This window comes from Taudactylus pleione, unplaced genomic scaffold (assembly GCF_031769625.1).
Source record: "Taudactylus pleione unplaced genomic scaffold, aTauple2 ptg001224l, whole genome shotgun sequence".
In the NCBI taxonomy this organism is placed as follows: Eukaryota; Metazoa; Chordata; class Amphibia; order Anura; family Myobatrachidae; genus Taudactylus; species Taudactylus pleione.
Window position 1 is genome coordinate 73,959 of NW_028285624.1, and position 7,609 is coordinate 81,567.

The window sequence follows — 7,609 nt, forward strand, 5'->3', positions numbered from 1 at the left end:
GAGGAGCGATGGGTGGACATTATGACGGGCAACAGGGAGAGACCAGGAAGGAAGGAATCATTGGGAAAGAATACAGGGAAAGCATGAAATAAAATGTGAAAATAATTAAAGTATATGCTAAGAGTACAAAAGAATAGTAGGAGGGAAGAGAAGAGGAGAAGGAGAAAAGACAAAAGGGAGATTTAATCAGGGGAGTCACATCACACGTTACTTCTCTGTCCTGGAAAAAAAACTGGAACAAAGAGGCAGATTTACATACATCACTCCATTATATACCCCTAGACCACTCCCTATGAACATTCATTGGCTGCATAAGAACAGCTAAACTTAAAGGGGCAATAGCCAACATGTTATTAAACTGGCAACACTCAAAACACTCATGGTTTAATGTCACTCATGCTTAAATGTCAGCCTTCGGGCTTACATATACTATTAAATTGCACTGTTTAAAGTGGAATTGCAGCTGCCTGACCCAATGGTTCGTTTTGTGGCTGGGAGGGATAGCCCTGTTGTGGCTCCTGTGTGGACTCAAACGTGTCTGCTGGTGTCTCCTCTTCAGGCTGAGGTTCTTCCATAGCAAAAAATGTTTTTACCAGAGCAAGTAAAGATGACTCCTTTGTAGGGCACTCTTAAAAAGAGAAGTTTATTATGTAAGGAATTTTAACAATTATTTCATATGTATTTTAATGAGTATACTAATAAAAATTAATATTTTAATATAAGTATAATTTCTTATTCTATCTAAATAAACTTCTTTTATTAAGATTGCCCCACAAAGGAGTCATCTTCACTTGCTCTGGCAATCATTTTTTTTGTATATTTTGACCTCTGTAACCCCAGTGTGCACCACCAACCAGTGTTTTGAATTGAGATAGCTTTTTCAATCTATGTGACTACATATTACTGTTGGTTTTTTCTCATATATTCATATATTGATACATATTCCTGTGCAGACTCTTCTTCACATTTTCCCTTTCCCCCATATTTTGGAGTTCTTCTATAGCAGTCAGGATTGTAGGTTCCTCCTCCGGCTGGTCCTCAGCCATTACTTGTGGTCTAGATGCTGGTTTTGCTTAAGATGAGTCCAATCATATCAGACAGCTGATAATACATATGGAATGGGGGGATATGCGCTCAACTGAGGATATGATGTATGTGGAAAAACCATATCAATGACAAAGATGTATAAAGTAATAGTGTTTATTGATAACCAAGATTAGAATCGGTCAATTATAAAAGGTCAATATTACAATGTCTGAATCCCAATTAGGGATGATAGAAGAGTGTAGGTACGCCAATCACCTTCTCACTGTGACGCTCTTTCAGGGATTGTATCTCTATAAGGTTTTTGATCTTCTTCAGTGGCAAACGCAGAATTTTTAGGGGGGTTGTTAGTACTGTATGTTACCCTGATGTGCTATACTGTGAGACCATCAGTGAGGGATGTAAACTTAGGGGTGAGTGATACATAAATGGAAGCAGTATCCCACATGTATGCTCACCCAAATCTCTGTCCTAAATTTCCCTCTAGGATTTCTCCAGGGAGTGGGTCCCAAATAAGGTGCAATATCAATGTTTTTTACACCCATGATGTGGTGACCCTTATCTATTAGCTTCTTCCTGCGGTATAGAAGTATGTTCTGTCCCCCGCAGGCTGAGCTCCCAGCATCCCATGGAGGGTGCTCCTGCAGATCACTGTAACCCTCCTCTACAGGTGACTCCCGGAGGTCCAGGGTACAGTGTAAGTGAGCACTGTCTGTGTCTTGCTCACAGTGCTGAGACAGGCAGCTAAGCTTCCGGATGTCTGTCTCGGTCTGATCCTGCTTCTGTATTCTCCCGGCCAGGCTGTACAGCAGCGGTGTCCATTGTAGTGACATTCGGGTCTGTGGCACAGAGGGGTGCACTCCGGGGCTGTGGGAAGCAGATCTCCGTTCTATGATAACAACATTGCGGTTGTGTGGAGCCTGGTTTAGCCAGAAGTTAGGCACTGGTGCAGCGTGCCATCCTCTGCTGGTAATCTGGCAGCGTGCGAGCAGGTGGGCGTGTCTATAGGAGGTGGGTCCCAATGCATATCGGCCAATCACAGCTTCAACTGGGGTTTTATGTGAACCTGCATCTAATGACCTGGAGTACATTTCCTCCTGTTGTTGCTCCCATACTCCTCACGATGTTATCTATGTGCCCAATATGAGGCAGCCACATGTTCTGTAAAAAAAACTTTAATTAGAAAAAAATACAATATCTTTCTATCTTTCCTATGTAATCATGTAATCAGTGTAACAGTATAGTCCAATATTTGCCAGAAGTCAATGGGAATAGTATAATAAATCAATGGTATGTAACAAAACAAATAGCATGAAGGAGACATGCTGATATATGAAATCCGGTCCTAAAGAACACGGAAGTTTTGCAGCAAACCAGAAACTCGTCACATAAGCTTAGCGTTCCTGATGCCCGCGCCAATGTGTAAGTAGTGTCGCAGATTCTGTTGCACTGGGGGAGAGTTACACAATAATACATAAGAGTGATAACGTATGAGAGCCAAAGCCGTAAGGTCACATGACTGCCTTTGCCCATTCTACGACTTCATACAGCTGTGCACCAAATGTCACTGTAAGATGGCATTGCAGCAAGTCTTTGCTCTGGCTGATGACAATTTGGTTGTGGTTTATTATCTGATTGCGGTTTTGGTGAAGTCAGTGTGGCCTGGCTGTGATGGCCTGGTAAGGAAACGGGACGAATGTCATGGCTGCTAACTTTGGCCTATAGTATTGTGTTTGCCGGGGCTTCACTAGATATCAGCAACCAATCATATGAGTGTTGATAACATCATGTAACTTATTAAGTTTCTCAATGGTGAGATGTGCAGTGAATTAGGACAGTGTCAGCATGCAGTGGTGTACTCTCACAAGTGCACTGCCCATCTGCCAGAGAGGGATCCCAAGATCCCTGTTCCTTGTCAATGTACAGTAGCTCATATAGCATGCAGACACTGCCGTTTCCACAGGAGGTTATTTTGTAGTGGGAACTGGGCAGTGGCAATGCCATCACACGTAACCTAGACTAGATGGGCAAAGTGGTTCTTATCTGCCATCAAAGTCTCTATTTCTATGTTTCTATGTATGACCTGGGGGAGTGTCATGGGATTGTTGTTGGCATGTATTATAATCCACATATGATTAGAGTCAGAGGAGTAGTGTGGAACCATGGTGCCTGGAGAAAGTGCATGTCATAGCGCCCCCCTCCCTGTACTGAACTGTTCCTGTGGGGTATGACCAGCCTGCGGGGGAATACTGAAGTTAAGAGGAAAACAGCAAACAGTGGCAGTATCATGCTGGGCATTGAGGTCCCATTGGGGGAATAGAATGCTCCGGTGACTTATCTGACATTAAGGAGTAGCTCCTTTGGCACTGCTTTATTATGTATAGCTCCTAGGATCTGACTTTTATCTACTTTGAATCATTGTTATCAGTCAATAGAGGAGATTGTATTATATATTTTGATCATTTACCTTAAACTGACAGAGTACATGTGCTAGAGTGAGATTCCACAGGGTGCACAGCTTATTACTGCAATCACTGCCCCAAGCAGCTGTCAGTGGAGTGGGAACACCTATGGGAATCCCCTTCTTAGCTACGCTCCTACTTCACAAATATACATTGTACCTATATTAATGTGAGTACTACTACCCATGCTCTGTCTACCACCATTATTATTATTCCAGGTCTCCTAATATTTTTTAAAGGACCTTTCAAATAACACATTATGGTCATGCCTGGGAACACCTCCATTACTTTACATAGCAAAGCAGTGACTGTTTTTTAAAGTCATGCCTTATAATTGATGTTTAGGATTTTACTTTAGATGTGTTACTTTCAAGTTAATTGAAGCCCAATGATGAATGAGGAGAGAAGGAGGGAGGGGATCAAAGAGGAGAGGGGAGAGGAAAGTGCTGATCAGAGAGGGGAGGTGACAGAGGCCACTAAGAAAGGAGAGGAGAGGGGAGGTTACAGAAGCCAATAAGAGAGGAGAGGGGTGGTGACAGAGGCCAATAAGAAAGGAGAGGGGAGGTGACAGAGGCCAATAAGAGAGGAGAGGGGAGGTGACAGAGGCCAATAAGAAAGGAGAGGGGAGGTGACAGAAGCCAATAAGAAAGGAGAGGGGAGGTGACAGAGGCCAATAAGAAAGGAGAGGAGAGGTGGCAGAAGCCAATAAGACAGGAGAGGAGAGGAGGTGACAGAGGCCCATAAGAGAGGAGAGGGGAGGTGACAGAGGCCAATAAGACAGGAGAGGAGAGGGGAGGTGACAGAGGCCCATAAGAAAGGAGAAGAGAGGGGTGGTGACAGAGGCCAATAATACAGGAGAAGAGAGGGGAGGTGACAGAGGCCCATAAGACAGGAGAGGGGAGGTGACAGAGGCCAATAAGAAAGGAGATGACAGGGGAGGTGACAGAGGCCAATAAGACAGGAGAGGAGAGGGGAGGTGACAGAGGCCAATAAGAAAGGAGAGGGGAGGTGACAGAGGCCAATAAGAAAGAAGAGGAGAGGGGAGGTGACAGAGGCCAATAGGAGAGGGGAGGTGACAGAGGTCAATAAGAAAGGAGAGGAGAGGGGAGGTGACAGAGGCCAATAAGAAAGGAGAAGAGAGGGGAGGTGACAGAGGCTAATAAGAAAGGAGAAGAGAGGGGAGGTGACAGAGGCCAATAAGAAAGGAGAAGAGAGGAGAGGTGACAGAGGCCAATAAGAAAGAAGAGGAGAGGGGAGGTGACAGAGGCCAATAAGAAAGGAGAGGAGAGGGGAGGTGACAGAGGCTAATAAGAAAGAAGAGGGGAGGTGACAGAGGCCAATAAGACAGGAGAAGAGAGGGGAGGTGACAAAAGCCCATAAGACAGGAGAAGAGAGGGGAGGTGACAGAAGCCCATAAGACAGGAGAGGGGAGGTGACAGAGGCCCATAAGAAAGGAGATGACAGGGGAGGTGACAGAGGCCAATAAGACAGGAGAGGAGAGGCGACAGAGGCCAATAAGACAGGAGAAGAGAGGGGAGGTGACAGAGGCCAATAAGAAAGGAAAGGAGAGGGGAGGTGACAGAGGCCAATAAGAAAGAAGAGGAGAGGGAAGGTGACAGAGGCCAATAAGAGAGGAGAGGGGAGGTGACAGAGGCCAATAAGAAAGGAGAGAAGAGGGGAGGTGACAGAGGCCAATAAGAAAGGAGAAGAGAGGGGAGGTGACAGAGGCTAATAAGAAAGTAGAGGAGAGGGGAGGTGACAGAGGCCAATAAAAAAGGAGAGGAGTGGGCAGGTGACAGAGGCCAATAAGAAAGGAGAGGAGAGGGAAGGTGACAGAGGCCAATAAGAACGGAGAGGAGAGGGGAGGTGACAGAGGCCAATAAGAAAGTAGAGGAGAGGGGAGGTGACAGCAGATGATCACAGAGGAGGGAGGGCCGGAGGGGAGATAATCTGGGCAGCTTGAGGGAAGATGAAATGTAGAAACGAATCTCGGATCCATAACTTATTTAGGATATAGAGCAAACCAAGATAAAATGAACAGGCGGCCGTCATACTGTGCAGCGCCCCATGAATTCCGGTACCCTGGATGGCGCCCTCTGTCCATTTTCTCACCCGGAGCTCGTGTCCCACTCGTACCACCCTCGCAACACCCCTGATTTTTTGAGCTGTATGTATGGTCTTTTTCTGAAGTATCTCTTACACCTAGCATGAGCTTGGTGCAAGTGCAAATGCTAATAATTCATGTATGCTCACCCAAATCTCTGTCCTAAATTTCCATCTAGGATTTCTCCAGGGAGTAGGTCCCAAATAAGGTGCAATCCTGATTTTTGTACACCCATGATGTGGTGACCCTTATCTATTAGCTTCTTCCTGCGGTATAGAAGTATGTTCTGTCCCCCGCAGGCTGAGCTCCCAGCTTCCCATGGAGGGTGCTCCTGTAGATCACTGTAACCCTCCTCTACAGGTGACTCCCGGAGGTCCAGGGCACAGTGTAAGTGAGCACTGTCTGTGTCTTGCTCACAGTGCTGAGACAGGCGGCTAAGCTTCCGGATGTTTGTCTCGGTCTGATCCTGATTCTTTATTCTCCCGGCCAAACTGTACAGCAGCGGTGTCCGTTGTAGTGACATTCGGGTCTGTAGCACCGAGGGGTGTACTCCGGGGCTGTGGGAAGCAGATCTTCGTTCTTTGTTAACAACCTTGCGGTTGTGTCGAGCCTGGCTTAGCCGGAAGTTTGGCGTTGGTGCAGCGTGCCATCCTCTACTGGTAACCTGGCAGCGTGAGAGCAGGTGGCCGTGTCTGTAAGTGGTGGGTCCCGATGCATATCGGCCAATCACAGCTTCACCAGGGATTTTATGTGAACCTGCATCTAATGACCTGGAGTACATTTCCTCCTCTTGCTGCTCCCATACTCCTCACGACGTTTCCTTTTCCTAGTTTTTGGAAATGGTGTAAAAGTTCCATTTTCTAGGCAGTCAATGAGATGTTCCCTCATTAATTCATAGATGTAGCTGAAAGACGGAACGTCGTCATTGAAGAGGATCTCCACAGCATTTGCTATAGAATACACTACGCAGTCACTGGAGGTTTCCTGCTGTTGCTCCACATCCAGGATTTTGATGTTTTTCAGTGTGTCCTTTGGAACAACAGTCCCGTACAGTTCTTGCAGCTGTTTCAGAGCACAGGCGGTAAACTCTGACTGTTGAGCACTGTCCGCGACTTGTATCTGCCCATTCCGAAAACAGGACATGAAACAGTGTCTGCGAGGCTTATCTGGGTGGATCTGTACTGCAGGCCCAGAGACGGGGTTATAGGAGCTAAATATTCCTCCCCATGTGCACTGCAAGCCTTGCGTATTAAATTGCCGCCACAGTATGGACTGAGCGGCATCAATGATCTCGGGGTTCAGAGCTCCGCCGCTCTGCAGTCTGAATCCATGTGCCTCTGTTAGCCCCAAATGAGGCAGCCACATTTTCTGTAAATGTGCAAGAAAAAACTTAAATTAGAAAAAAAATTCAATATCTTTCTAAGTACAGTACTAATCTTGTACTATAATGTTACTTATATGTGCTGAAAAGATACATGCACAGCATATACCCATTGCTTAGGACACTAGGTAATGGTATACAGGTGTGGTATGGTACCTATGTAATCAATGTAACAGTATAGTCAAGACATTTGCCAGAAGCTAATTGGAATATTATAATGAATCAATGGTATTTAACAAAATAAATAGCATGAAGGAGATATGCTGGTATATGACATTCGGTCCTAAAGAACACTGATGTTTACAGCAAACTAGAAACTTGTCACATAAGCTGAGCGCTCCTGATACCTGCAGGCAATGTGTAAGTAGTGTCGCAGATTCTGTTGCACTGGGGGAGAGTTACACAATAATAAATAAGATACAGTAGTAAAGTATGAGAGCCGATGCCGTAAGGTCACATGACTGCCTTCGCCCATTCTGCGACTTTCCACTGTCCACCAAATGTGACTGCAAGGCGGCATTGTTGCAAGTTTATGTTCTGGCTGATGACAATTAAGGCCTGTATTCAATTGGTTTCGCACCCGCTATACTTTTTCGCATTCTGCACTTTTAGCCTACA